Source organism: Triturus cristatus, chromosome 10, assembly GCF_964204655.1.
Source record: "Triturus cristatus chromosome 10, aTriCri1.1, whole genome shotgun sequence".
NCBI lineage: Eukaryota > Metazoa > Chordata > Amphibia > Caudata > Salamandridae > Triturus > Triturus cristatus.
Genome location: NC_140593.1, coordinates 1,232,737,925 through 1,232,752,970, shown reverse-complemented (window position 1 = coordinate 1,232,752,970; position 15,046 = coordinate 1,232,737,925). Strand labels below are relative to the sequence as shown.

The 15,046-nt window shown below is 54.7% G+C and overlaps 1 protein-coding gene across 2 annotated transcripts in view; it reads right to left on the bottom strand.

Annotated features, from left to right (window-relative positions):
* FGD1 (FYVE, RhoGEF and PH domain containing 1) overlaps positions 1–15,046 on the bottom strand; it is a 425,310-nt gene that overhangs the window by 181,009 nt on the left and 229,255 nt on the right. The gene's annotated exons all lie outside the window — the stretch shown is intronic.

The following is a 15,046-nucleotide window of genomic DNA, read 5'->3' as shown; positions in this document are numbered from 1 at the left end:
AGGGGCGTTGTGCCCACACCAGAGCATGCAGAGGTACTCCAGGGTCTGCCTTCCTTACAGGGGGGCGTGCCGCAGGGGCACTCAGTGGCCCCCGTTACCAGGCATTGCACCGAGGCACATCCCGGGGTCACCCACGTGCACAGCCAAGGGGGGGGGGGGGGGGGGAGTCTGGACCCTCGAGATACTGACACGTTGGGGTCAAACCCCAGAAAAGATACTCCCCCCCCCCACTAGGTACAATAGATGGGCGCTAGACAAGCCTCCTGTGCGTTAGCGCCGAGGGGGGCTGTGGCCAGGTGAGTAGAGGCTGGCGGAGGCTCCTGGAGGACAGATGGACAGAGACTGACGTGACGTGTCGGGGTGAACAGATGAATGGAGCCTGGTGAAGTTCCTGCCAGACAGATGGACGCTCGTGGAGGATGGATGATAGTGGAGGCTCGTGTCGGGGATGGAGGACGGAGGCTGGTGGGCACTACTGCCGGACAGATAGACGGAGGCTGGTGGAGGGTACTGCCGCACAGATGGACGGAGGCTGGTGGAGGGCACTGCCGCACAGATGGACGGAGGCTGACGGAGGCTACTGGCGGACAGATAGACGGAGGCTGGTGGGCACTACTGCCGGACAGATGGACGGAAGCTCGTGGAGGCTACTGGCGGACAGAGGCTGGTGGAGGCTACTGGCGGACAGAAGGACGTAGGCTGGTGGAGGTTCCTGCCGGACAGATGGGCGCAGGCTGCTGGAGGCTACTGGCGGACAGACGGACGGAGGCTCGTGTCGGGAGTGGAGGACGGAGGCTGGTGGAAGCTCGTGTCGGCGTGGAGGAAGGAGGCTACTGGCGGACAGATGGACGGAGGCTGGTGAAGGCTCCTGCCGTACAGATGGACGGAGGCTGGTGGAGGTTCCTGCCGGGCAGATGGACGGAGGCTGGTGAAGGCTCCTGCCGTACAGATGGACGGAGGCTCGTGTCGGGAGTGGAGGACGGAGGCTGGTGGAGGCTCCTGCCGTACAGATGGACGGAGACTCGTGTCGGGAGTGGAGGACGGAGGCTGGTGGAGGCTCCTGCCGTACAGATGGACGGAGGCTCGTGTCGGGAGTGGAGGACGGAGGCTGGTGGAGGCTCCTGCCGTACAGATGGACGGAGGCTCGTGTCGGGAGTGGAGGACGGAGGCTGGTGGAGGCTCCTGCCGGGCAGATGGACGGAGGCTCGTGTCGGGAGTGGAGGACGGAGGCTGGTGGAGGCTCCTGCCGGGCAGATGGACGGGGTCTGGTGGAGGCTCGTGTCGGGGGCGGATGCTCCTGCCGGACAGATGGACGGGGGCTCGGTCTCCCCCAGGGCAGGCAGCCCGCCGTGAGCTCTGCAGACACAGCCTGTGCGCTCCTCCTCACCGCTGCCGCTTCCTCCTCCCTTTCCTCTCCTCCTCCCTCCTCTTCCTCCCGCAGTCTGCACACTCACTGCTTTTTTATTTTATTATTTTCTCTCTTCTGCACCCTCTGTAATTTTAGCCGCGTCTCTGCCTCTCCCCAGCCCCCCTCTCATTTCGCCGCAAAATGAAAAAAAAAAACGTTACCATGGCAACGGAAAAAAGGCTTGAAGAAGAACTGCTGACAATACTGGGGGCCGAGGGGGAGGGGCCATGCATTGGGTGGGGGCGGGGCTGCCAAACATGACTGGATATGCCCCAGCCCCACCAGCCTGTCGACGGGTCGGAACAGTCAGTCTGGACATCTGATGGGATTGGCTCTGTAGCGCCTCGCAGAATTACACTCTGGAGCGCCCATGTGTCCGTCACGTGACCCCCCCTTCCCGCAGTCTGCTACATGCATTAGGGGTCCTGACTGAGCCGCAGACGCCCCCGCCTCACCCTTCTACAGTGTGTACAGGTGTACAGAGCCACGAGTAAACCCCGAGATATCTAGGCGCTATACAGTCAGGCACCGCAGATCCGCGAGGAGTGGAAGGACAGAGAGAGAGCGACACGACAGAGAGCTAGTGAATATGAGAGGGACGAGAGACAGAGGGCGCTTTGGACAGAGGAAGAGTACGAGGAGACAGAGCGTGTGATGAAAGGAGGAGACAGGGAGAGGAGAGACAGAGCCCGCCAGGGACAGAGGAGGAGTATGATGAGACAGAGCGTGTGATGAAAGGAGGAGACAAGGAGAGGAGAGACAGAGCCCGACAGGGACAGAGGAGGAGTATGATGAGACAGAGCGTGTGATGAAAGGAAAAGACAAGGAGAGGAGAGACAGAGCCCGCCAGGGACAGAGGAGGAGTATGATGAGACAGAGCGTGTGTTGAAAGGAGGGACAGAGAGAGGAGAGACGGAGCCCGCCAGGGACAGAGGAAGAGTACGAGGAGACAGAGCGTGTGATGAAAGGAGGAGACAGGGAGAGGAGAGACAGAGCCCGCCAGGGACAGAGGAGGAGTATGATGAGACAGAGCGTGTGATGAAAGGAGGAGACAAGGAGAGCAGAGACCGAGCCCACGACAGGGAGAGGAAGAGTACGAGGAGACAGAGCTAGTGATGAAAGGAGAGACCGGAGACGAGAGACAGAGCCCGCTATGGACAGGGGGACGAGGAGAGGGTCAGAGAGGCCGGATGACAAGACAGAGAGTCTGTGGTGGGCAGAGGGGTAGTGTGAGAAGGACAGAGGCGGTCTGTGGTGGACAGAGATATGGTGTTTGGAGGGCAGATACAGTTTGTGATGGACAGGGGGTGGCAGGAGAACGACAGATACAGTCTGTGGTGACGGGGTGGTGTGAGAACGACAGATACAGTCTGTGGTGACGGGGTGGTGTGAGAACGACAGATACAGTCTGTGGTGGTGTGTGGACAGATACAGTTTGTGGTAGACACATGCAGTCTGTGGTGGACAGGAGGTGGTGTGTGGACAGGTACAGTCTGTGGTGGACAGAGATGTGGTGTGAGAAGGACAGATGAGGTCTGTGGTGGACAGAGGGATGGTGTGTGGCAGATACAGTATGTGGTGGACAGAGGGATGGTGTGTGGACAGATACATTTTGTAGTGGACAGTGGGTGGTGTGGGAAGGACAGACAGTCTGTGGAGGACAGTGATAGAGTGAGGACAGATGCGGTCTGTGGTGGACAGAGGGCCGGCGTGAGAAGAACAGATACTGTCTGAGGTGGACCGGGGGTGGTGTGAGAAGGACAGAGGAGGTCTGTGGTGGACAGAGGTATGGTATGTGGACAGATACAGTCTGTGGTGGACAGAGCGATGGTGTGTGGACAGATACCGTTTGTGGTGGACAGTGGGTGGTGTGAGAAGGACAGACAGTTTGTGGTGGACAGAGGGATGGAGTGAGAAGGACAGATGCCCTCTGTGGTGGACAGGCATGGTGTGAGAAGGACAGACAGTTTGTGGTGGACAGAGGAATGGTGTGTGGACAGATACAGTCTGTGGTGGACAGGGGTGGTGCGAGAAGGACAGGTACAGTCTGTAGTGGACAGGGGTGGTGTGAAAAGGACAGATGCAGTATGTGGTGGACAGTGGGTGGTGTGAGAAAGACAGTCTGTGGTGGACAGAGGGATGGTATGTGGACAGATACAGTTTGTGGTGGCCAGAATGATGGTGTGTGGGCAAATACAGTTTGTGGTGGACAGTGGGTGATGTGAGAAGGACAGATGCGGTCTGTGGTGGACAGAGGGATGGTGTGAGAAGGACAGATGCAGTCTGTGGTGGACAGAGGGGTGGTGTGAGAAGGACAGATGCAGTCTATGGTGGACAGAGGGGTGGTGTGTGGACAGGTACAGTCTGTGGTGGAGAGGGGGTGGTATGAAAAGGACAGATGCAGTATGTGGTGGACAGTGGGTGGTGTGAGAAAGACAGACAGTCTGTGGTGGACAGAGGGATGGTGTGTGGACAGGTACCATCTGTGGTGGACAGGTATGGTGTGAGAAGGACAAAGGCAGTCTGTGGTGGACAGATGTGTGTGGACAGGTACAATTTGTGGTGGACAGTGGGTGATGTGAGAAGGACAGATGAAGTCTGTGGTGGGCAGGGACAGTCTGTGGAGGGCAGAGAGCTGGATGAGAAGGACAGATAGAGTCTGTGGTGGACAGGGGCAGTCTGTGGTGGACAGGGACTGTCTGTGGTGTACAGGGACAGTCTGAGGTGGACAGTGGGATGGGGTGAGAAGGAGAGATAGAGCCTTACTCGACAGAGAGCAGAGTTCTGAAAAGAGTGGTGTATGAAAGGCCGGACAGGGTGAGGGGGGCATAGATGGAAAGCGAGTGGAACATGATTGGGTGACAGGGTGAGAGGAAAAGAGAGTCTGTGACACTCGACAGTGATGGGTGGATGGACAGGGTGAGAGGATGACAGAGTCTGTAAAACTAGACAGTGTTGGGTGGATGGACAGGGTGAGAGGAAGACAGAGTCTGTGACACTAGGTGACGCTAGACAGTGATGGGTGGATGGACAGGGTGAGAGGAAGACAGAGTCTGTGACACTAGACAGTGATGGGTGGATGGACAGGGTGAGAGAAAGACAGAGTCTGTGACACTAGACAGGGATGGGTGGATGGACAGGGTGAGAGGAAGACAGAGTCTGTGACACTAGACAGAGATGGGTGGATGGACAGGGTGAGAGGAAGACAGAGTCTGTGACACTAGACAGAGATGGGTGGATGGACAGGGTGCGGGCAAAGAGGGATAGATCTTGGAAGGAGCATGACGGATGACACGCTGAGAGGGAGAGAGCGCCTGCGAGGATGGATGGATGGATGAATGAATGGATGGATGACACGCTGAGAGGGAGAGAGAGCCTGCGAGGATGGATGGATGGATGAATGAATGGATGGATGACACACTGAGAGGGAGAGAGCGCCATCGAGGATGGATTGGTGAGTGAAAAGAGGGATGGGTGGCACAGTACACTTCAGTCAGAGCCCTGAAGCATGGAGAGCGAGTGGATAAAGAGTGGATGGGTGGATGTCACAGTGAGAGGGAGAGAGCGCCTGGGAGGTGGAGCATGGCTGGATAGATGGCTGGATGTCACAGGGAGAGAGAGCCTGTGAGGCTGGAGTGTGGATGGGTGGGTGGATGGATGGCACAGTGCACTGGAGACAGAGCCTAGAAGCTTGGAGAGCAAGTGGATAAGGAGTGGATAGGTGGATGGATGGGTGGATGCATGGATAGATGGATGGAGAGATGGGTGGATGGATACATGGGTGGCACAGTGTGCTGGTAACAGAGCATGTGAGGCTGGAGAGTGGATGGGTGGGTGGATTGATGGATGGGTGGGTGGATGGACGGATGGATGGATGGATAAATGGGTGGCACAGTGCACTGGAGGAAGAGTCTAGAAGCTTGGAAAGCAAGTGGATAAGGAGTGTATGGGTGGATTTCACGGTGAGAGGGAGAGGGAACCAGTGAGACTGGAGAGTGGATGGATGGACGGGTGGATGGGTGGGTGGGTAGGTGGATGGCACAGTGAGTTGGAGACAGAGCCTGGAAGCATGGAGAGGCGTGCATAAGGATGGACAGGGAGGGTATACACAAAGACTGCCCGGATGCAGGCATGGGCGTAGGAGACACTACATTTCTGGGTGGACAGACAGACAGCCTTGAGGAGAGCTGAGTCAGGGCTCTGGTTGGCTCTAAGAGCCAAAGCAAGAGCCGAGCCATCAACAGATGGACATCACGTTACAAATGATATGATATAGATGTGATAAAGACTTTAACATAAAAAGAAATGTATTTTTCAACCTGTCTCAGAGTCTCAAATAAATCCATATAGTTATATTATGGAATTGAGTTACATTTATTGAAAGTAATATTTTTCTAAAACATGAAACATCCAAAAATGCCCCCATCACAGACGACGTTGCAACGAGTTTCCCACAATGTGCCAGTTTGTCATGTTCCCTATGTATCCTATATTGTTATTAAATGTGAGATATGAATTCTCACAGCTCCGAGACACCCATGGGTATTTGCACGCTTTATAAATTGTATAAAATAAATAAATACAAATACATTGTTTATATTAGCCTTATATAAGGGACGTTTTTGTAGAGAGCAGATGCTGTACTGAATAATGCTCAAAGTAAGTGAAGTGAAGCGATAGGCTGTAGATCACACAGTTCGGTGAAGTGGAGAAGCTGGGAGTTGAGTTGAGTGTTGCAGATGGTTTAGTCTTGAGACTCTAGGGTTCCATCCTTTCTTCTTCGGTTTAACACTGAAGGTCAGTGCTTTGTGCTCAGTCATTAAACCAGTGTCAGGTTATGGAGTTCAATAAATACATTTATCACACCTTATATCAAACTGACACCATAAACGGGCGCAGATGTGCTTCAAAGGTGTGCGTGAGTGCTTTGAATGCTTCCACAGACACCGAAGATCAAACACGGCGTCAGGTATGTCTAAAATATTATGCTGCACTTCACAACCACCTCTCTGAAGAGCTGTTACCAAAGGAGGACTCTCTGGGGGAGCTCTGAGACTTGTAGGGGTACCCCGAGACCTGCTGTGCGCTTTGAGACGTGTTGGGGTGCTTTGAGGCTGGTCAGGGCACTCTGACACCTATCGGGGTACTCTGAGACCTGTCGGTATACTCTGAGACCTGTCAGTATACTCCGAGACCTGTCAGTATACTCTGACACCTGTCAGGGTACTTTGAGACGGGGTACTCGGAGACCTGTTGGGGTGCTTCGAAACCTGTTGGGTGCTACGAAACCGGTCAGGGTACTCTGTGACCGGTTGGGGTACTCTGCCGGGGTGCTCAGAGACCTGTAGGGGTGCTCTGAAACCTGCCAGGGTACCCTGAGACCTGTCAGGGTGCTCTGAGACCAGTTGAGGTACTCAGGGTACTCTGAGACCTGCCGGGGTGCTCTGTGACCTGCCTTGGTACTCTGAGACATGTTGGGGTACTCTGACACCACCTGCCGGGGTACTCTGAGACCTGCTTCGGTGCTCTGGGACTTGTCAGGGTACTCTGAGACCTTCTGGGGTACTCTGAGACCTGTCGGGGTACTCTGAGACTTGCTGGGGTACTCTGAGCCCTGTCAGGGTACTCTGAGACCTTCTGGGGTAGTCTGAGACCTGTCGGTGCACTCTGAGACTTGCCGGGTTACTCTGAGACCTGCCGGGGTACTCTGAGACCTGTAGGGGGTACTCTGAGACCTTTCAGGGTACTCTGAGAGCTGTAGGGGTACTCAGACCTGTCAGGGTACTCATGGTACTCTGAGACCTGTCGGGGTATCTGATACCTGTCAGGGTACTCTGAAACCTGTTGGGGTACTCTGAGACCTGTCGGGGCACTCTGAGACTTGCTGGGATACTCTGAGACCTGCCGGGGTACTCTGAGACCTGTAGGGGGTGCAATGAGACCTTTCAGGGTACTCTGAGACCTGTCAGGGTACTCATGGTACTCTGAGACCTGTCGAGGTACTCTGAGACCTGCCTGGGTGCTCTGAGACCTGTCGGGGTATTTGATACCTGTCAGGGTACTCTGAAACCTGTTGGGTACTCTGAGATCTGCTGGGGTACTCTGAGACTTGTCTGGGTATCAGGGTACTCTGAGACCTGCCAGGGTACTCTGAGACCTGTCGGGGTACTCTGAGACTTGCTGGGGTACTCTGAGCCCTGTCAGGGTACTCTGAGACCTTCTGGGGTAGTCTGAGACCTGTCGGGGGCACTCTGAGACTTGCCGGGTTACTCTGAGACCTGCCGGGGTACTCTGAGACCTGTAGGTGGTACTCTGAGACCTTTCAGGGTACTCTGAGAGCTGTAGGGGTACTCAGACCTGTCGGGGTACTCATGGTACTCTGAGACCTGTCGGGGTACTCTGAAACCTGTCGAGGTACTCTGAGACATGCCTGGGTGCTCTGAGACCTGTCGGGGTATCTGATACCTGTCAGGGTACTCTGAAACCTGTTGGGGTACTCTGAGACCTGTCGGGGCACTCTGAGACTTGCCGGGATACTCTGAGACCTGCCGGGGTACTCTGAGACCTGTAGGGGGTGCTCTGAGACCTTTCAGGGTACTCTGAGACCTGTAGAGGTACTCTGAGACCTGTTAGGGTACTCATGGTACTCTGAGACCTGTCGAGGTACTCTGAGATCTACCTGGGTGCTCTGAGACCTGTCGGGGTATTTGATACCTGTCAGGGTACTCTGAAACCTGTTGGGGTACTCTGAGACATGCCTGGGTGCTCTGAGACCTGTCGGGGTATCTGATACCTGTCAGGGTACTCTGAAACCTGTTGGGGTACTCTGAGACCTGTCGGGGCACTCTGAGACTTGCCGGGATACTCTGAGACCTGCCGGGGTACTCTGAGACCTGTAGGGGGTGCTCTGAGACCTTTCAGGGTACTCTGAGACCTGTAGAGGTACTCTGAGACCTGTTAGGGTACTCATGGTACTCTGAGACCTGTCGAGGTACTCTGAGATCTGCCTGGGTGCTCTGAGACCTGTCGGGGTATTTGATACCTGTCAGGGTACTCTGAAACCTGTCGGGTACTCTGAGATCTGCTGGGGTACTCTGAGACCTGCCTGGGTGCTCTGAGACTTGTCTGGGTATCAGGGTACTCTGAGACCTGCCAGGGTACTCTGAGACCTGCTGGGGTACTCTGAGACCTGCTGGGGTACTCTGAGTCCTGTCGGGGTACTCTGAGTCCTGTCGGGGTACTCTGAGTCCTGCCGGGGTACTCTGAGTCCTGCTGGGGTACTCTGAGTCCTGCTGGGGTACTCTGAGACCTGCTGGGGTACTCTGAGTCCTGTCGGGGTACTCTGAGTCCTGTCGGGGTACTCTGAGTCCTGCTGGGGTACTCTGAGTCCTGCTGGGGTACTCTGAGTCCTGCTGGGGTACTCTGAGTCCTGCTGGGGTACTCTGAGTCCTGCTGGGGGCCTCTTCTACATTCTGTCTCTTTTAGAAGGCGCAGGAGCCCGCTGTAATATCAACATACATAAGGGAAGGGGGGCTGAGTGAAGGGGGCTGGGGTAAATCTCCCTGCCCCTCACAGTTGTTATCAGTGGCGGCGGCGGCGGGTGGCTGGGGCAGGCCCCACGCACGGCAGATCTCGGGGCTCGGTCCCGCTGACTCGCTGTGCTCTCCTGGGCCCACGGACCCTCCTCCTGGTTGGGGGAATCCTAAACGAGTGAAGTGGTTCTTTGTGGAGGGGGTCAGAGCCCGGAAGGGAAGGGTGCCCCCCCCCCACCCGCCCCCACACGGGAGAAGCTGCACTGTCCTCGTCCTGCCCTTGAAGAACAGGTTCCCCCGCTCCGGCGGGGGAGGGGAGGCAGGTGGAAGCCCTGTTTGCTTTAACAAAACATATCCAGAACAAAGGCGCCTTTATTGGGCTAACGAAATATTGTGTGTGGCTGTGAGGAGGCGGACCGGCCTCACCGGGGCTCCCGGACCGCGGCAGACGGGAGGAACCGGGTCAGAACCGGCCACACCGGGGGTCCAGGCTCAGACATGGTCTGTGAGAGACTGACGCGTGGCCCACTCTGCCTGACATCCTTGCAGGGGCACCGGACTTCCAGGGGCACCGCCGTCCGGACCAGTGACTGACTCCAGGACTTTCAGGGGCACCGCCTGACCAGTGACTGACACTCTCTCTCTGACTCCAGGACATTTCGGTGCACCGCCTGACCTGTGACTGACTCTCACCCTAAACACCTGGCCTTTCAGGGACACCGCCTGACCAGTGAAAGACTCTCTCCCTGACTCCAGGACTTTCAGGGGCACCGCCTGACCAGTGAAAGACTCTCTCCCTGACTCCAGGACTTTCAGGGGCACCGCCTGTCCAGTAACTGACTCTCACCCTGACTCCAGGACTTTCAGGGGCACTGCCTGTCCAGTAACTGACTCTCACCCTGACTCCAGGACTTTCAGGGGCACCGCCGCCCTGACCAGTGACTGACTCTCTCCCTGACTCCAGGACTTTCAGAGGCACCGCCACCCTGACCAGTGACTGACTCTCTCCCTAACTCCAGAACTTTCAGGGACACCGCCTGACCAGTGACTGACTCGTTCTCTGACTCCAGGACATTCAGGTGCACCGCCTGACCTGTGACTGACTCTCACCCTAAACACCTGGCCTTTCAGGGACACCGCCTGACCAGTGACTGACTCTCTCCCTGACTCCAGGACTTTCAGGGGCACCGCCTGACCAGTGACTGACTCTCTCCCCGACTCCAGGGGCACCGCCTGACCAGTGACTGACTCTTTTTGACTCCAGGACTTTCAGGGGCACCGCCTGACCAGTGACTGACTTTCTGACTCCAGGACTTTCAGGGGCACCGCCTGACCAGTGACTGACTCTCTTTGACTCCAGGACTTTCAGGGGCACCGCCTGACCAGTGACTGACTCACAGGGGCCGATTCACAGAACTAACTTAAGACAAAATCCTAAACTTACTACTTTTGGTATTCACAGAATTTAGGATTTTGTCTTAAGTTTGTCTTAAGACAGACTTAAGACAGACTTAAGACAAACTTAAGACAAATTTAAGACAGACTTAAGACAAACTTAAGACAAACTTAAGACAGACTTAAGACAGACTTAAGACAAATTTAAGACAAAATCCTAACTTCTGTGAATACCAAAAGTAGTAAGTTTAGGATTTTGTCTTAAATTAGTTCTGTGAATCGGGCCCTCTGACTCCAGGACTTTCAGGGGCACCGCCTGACCAGTGACTGACTCTCTGACTCCAGAACTTTCAGGGGCACCACCTGACCTGTGAATGACTCTCACCCTGACTCCAGGACTTTCGGGGGCACCGACTGAGGTGACCAGTGACTGACTCCAGGACTTTCAGGGGCACCGCCTGACCAGTGACTGACTCTCACCCTGACTCCAGGACTTTCGGGGGCACCGACTGAGGTGACCAGTGACTGACTCCAGGACTTTCAGGGGCACCGCCTGACCAGTGACTGACCCTCACCCTGACGCCAGGACTTTCAGGGGCACCGCCTGACCAGTGAATGACTCTCACCCTGACTCCAGGACTTTCAGGGGCCGCGCCTGACCAGTGACTGACTCTCACCCTGACTCCTAGACTTTCAGGGGCACCGCCTGACCAGTGACTGACTCTCACCCTGACTCCAGGACTTTCAGGGGTACCGCCTGACCAGTGAATGACTCTCACCCTGAATCCAGTACTTTCAGGGGCACCGCCTGACCAGTGACTGACTCTCACCCTGACTCCAGGACTTTCAGGGGCACCGCCTGACCAGTGACTGACTCTCACCCTGACTCCAGGACTTTTCAGGGGCACCGCCTGACCTGTGACTGACTCTCACCCTGACTCCAGGACTTTCAGGGGCACCGCCTGACCAGTGACTGACTCTCACCCTGACTCCAGGACTTTCAGGGGCACCGCCTGACCAGTGACTGACTCTCATCCTGAAACCTGGTCTTTCTTAGACTGGCTCCCCCAGGTCTCCGTGCCTGTCTGAGTCAGAGACAGTCTGTCCTGATGTGTGACACAAGCTGTCTGCCAACACCAGCTTTAAAGAAGTGTCGACTAGACTAGTGAACTGGCACTTATATAGTGCACACTCTTACGGGCTCTCTGACACATGGCCGCCTCTGCCGGAGAACTCCCAGAGTTTAGAGACACTGGCCTGACGAGCCATTGGCTCGCCCCAGCCTGCTGCCCTGCCAGAAGCCCCCGCCCGTGGGGGGCAATGGTTCAGACTGGTCTGAGAGGCCGGTGCCCCCCCCCGTGCGTGGTCCGGAGCCGGGGGCACCTCAGGGCACCACAGAAGGCGGCACCAGTCGGGTCGATACAAGGCCAGGCTGCTGGAGAGGGCAGGAGAGGGGCGATCAACAACCCCGCCTGAGGGCCCCCATCCGAGAGAGCCCTCCCCCCACCCCAAAAACCGATCACGAGCTAGGAACCGAGGCACCAGCCACCACCACAGAGTATGCAGCAGGCACGACGCAGCCTGAGCTAGTCCACATGGCGTCAATTGATGCACGAAACACAGCGTCAACTGATGCAGGCAACATGGCATCAACTGATGCACGAAACATGGCGTCTACTAATGCAGGCAACACAGGGTCACATGATGTCAAATGATGCAGGCAACATGGCTTCAACTGATGCAGGCAACATGACGTCTACTGATGCAGGCAACATGGCATCAACTAAAGCAGGCAACATGGCGTCTACTGATGCAGGCAACATGGCGTCAACTGATGCAGGCGACATGGCGTCTACTGAAGCAGGCAACATGGCGTCTACTGAAGCAGGCAACATGGCGTCTACTGAAGCAGGCAACATGGCGTCTACTGAAGCAGGCAACATGGCGTCATCTGATGCAGACAACATGACGTCTACTGATGCAGGCAACATGGCGTCAACTGAAGCAGGCAACATGATGTCTACTGATGCAGGCAACATGGCGTCAACTGATGCAGGCAACATGGCGTCAACTGATGCACGAAACACGGCGTCAACTGATGCAGGCAACATGGCGTCAACTGATGCAGGCAACATGGCGTCTACTGATGCAGGCAACATGGTATCACCTGATGCAGGCAACATGGTGTCTACTGATGCAGGCAACATGACGTCTACTGATGCAGGCAGCATGGCGTCAACTGATGCAGGCAACATGATGTCTACTGATGCAGGCAACATGGCGTCAACTGATGCAGGCAACATGGCGTCAACTGATGCACGAAACACGGCGTCAACTGATGCAGGCAACATGGCGTCAACTGATGCAGGCAACATGGCGTCTACTGATGCAGGCAACATGGTATCACCTGATGCAGGCAACATGGTGTCTACTGATGCAGGCAACATGACGTCTACTGATGCAGGCAGCATGGCGTCAACTGATGCAGGCAACATGGCGTCAACTGATGCAGGCAACATGGCGTCAACTGATGCAGGCAAGATGGCGTCTACTGATGCAGTCAACATGGCATCAACTGATGCAGGCAACATGGCGTCAACTGATGCAGGCAACATGGCGTCAACTGATGCAGGCAACATGGCATCTACTGATGCAGGCAACACGGCGTCAACTCATGCATGAAACACGGCGTCTCCTGATGCAGGCAAAATGGCCTCTACTGATGCAGGCAACATGGCGTTTACTGAAGCAGGCAACATGGCGTTTACTGAAGCAGGCAACATGGCGTCAACTGAAGCAGGCAACATGGCGTCTACTGATGCAGACAACATGGCGTCAACTGTAGCAGGCAACATGGCGTCTACTGATGCAGGCAATATGGCGTCAACTGATGCAGGCGACATGGCGTCACATGGCGTCAACTGATGCAGGCAACATGGCGTCAACTAATGCAGGCGACATGGCGTCACATGGCGTCAACTGATGCAGGCAACATGGCATCTACTGAAGCAGGCAACATGGCGTTTACTGAAGCAGGCAACATGGCGTCTACTGATGCAGACAACATGGCGTCAACTGATGCAGGCAACATGGCGTCAACTGATGCAGGCAACATGGCGTCAACTGATGCACGAAACACGGCATCAACTGATGCAGGCAACATGGCGTCTACGGATGCAGGCAACATGGCATCTACTGAAGCAGGCAACATGGCGTCTACTGAAGCAGGCAACATGGCATCTACTGATGCAGACAACATGGCGTCAACTGATGCAGGCAACATGGCGTCAACTGATGCAGGCAACATGGCGTCAACTGATGCATGAACCATGGCGTCAACTGATGCAGGCAACATGGCGTCTACTGATGCAGAGAACATGGCATCAACTGATGCACGAAACACGGTGTCAACTGATGCAGAGAACATGGCGTCAACTGATGCAGGCCACATGGCTTCAATTTATGCCACAACATGGCATCAGCTTATGCAGACTACACAGTGTGAAGTGATACAGGCAACACAGCATCAACTGATGCAGGAAACATGGCGTCAAATGATGCAGACAATATGGCGTCAACTGATGCAGGTAACACGGCGTCAACTGATTTAGACAACACAGCATCAACTGATACAGGCGACACAGTGTCAACTTATGCAGTCAAAATGATGTCAACTGATGCAGGCAACCTGGTGTCAACTGATGCAGGCAACCTGGTGTCAACTGATGCAACAACATGGCGTCAACTGATACAGAGAACACAGAATCAACTGATGCAGAAAACATGGCGTCAACTGATACAGAGAACACGGCGTCAACTGATGCAGAAAACATGGCGTCAACTGATACAGAGAACACAGCATCAATTGATGCAGAAAACATGGCGTCAACTGATACAGAGAACACAGCATCAACTGATGCAGACAACATGACGTTAACTGATACAACAACATGACGTTAACTGATACAACAACATGACGTTAACTGATACAACAACATGCATCAACTGATACAGACAACACGGCGTCAACTGATACAACAACATGACGTCAACTGATGCAGACAACATGGCGTCAACTGATGCAGAGAACATGCCATCAACTGATACAACAACATGGCGTCAACTGATACAGACAACACGGCGTCAACTGATACAGACAACATGGCGTCAACTGATGCAGACAACATGATGTTAACTGATACAAAAACATGACGTTAACTGATACAACAACATGACGTTAACTGATACAACAACATGGCGTCAACTGATACAACAACATGACGTTAACTGATACAACAACATGGCGTCAACTGATACAGACTACACAGCATCAACTGATACAACAACATGGCATCAACTGATTCAGGCAACATGGCGTCAACTGATACAACAACATGACGTCAACTGATGCAGACAACATGGCGTCAACTGATGCAGAGAACATGCCGTCAACTGATACAACAACATGGCGTCAACTGATACAGACAACACAGCGTCAACTGATACAACAACATGGGGTCAACTGATGCAGAGAACATGGCGCCAACTGATACAACAACATGGCGTCAACTGATACAGACAACATGGCGTCAACTGATACAACAAATTGGCGTTAACTGATGCAGACAACATGGCGTCAACTGATACAACAACATGGCGACAACTGATGCAGATACCATGGTGTCAACTGATACAACAACATGGCGTCAAC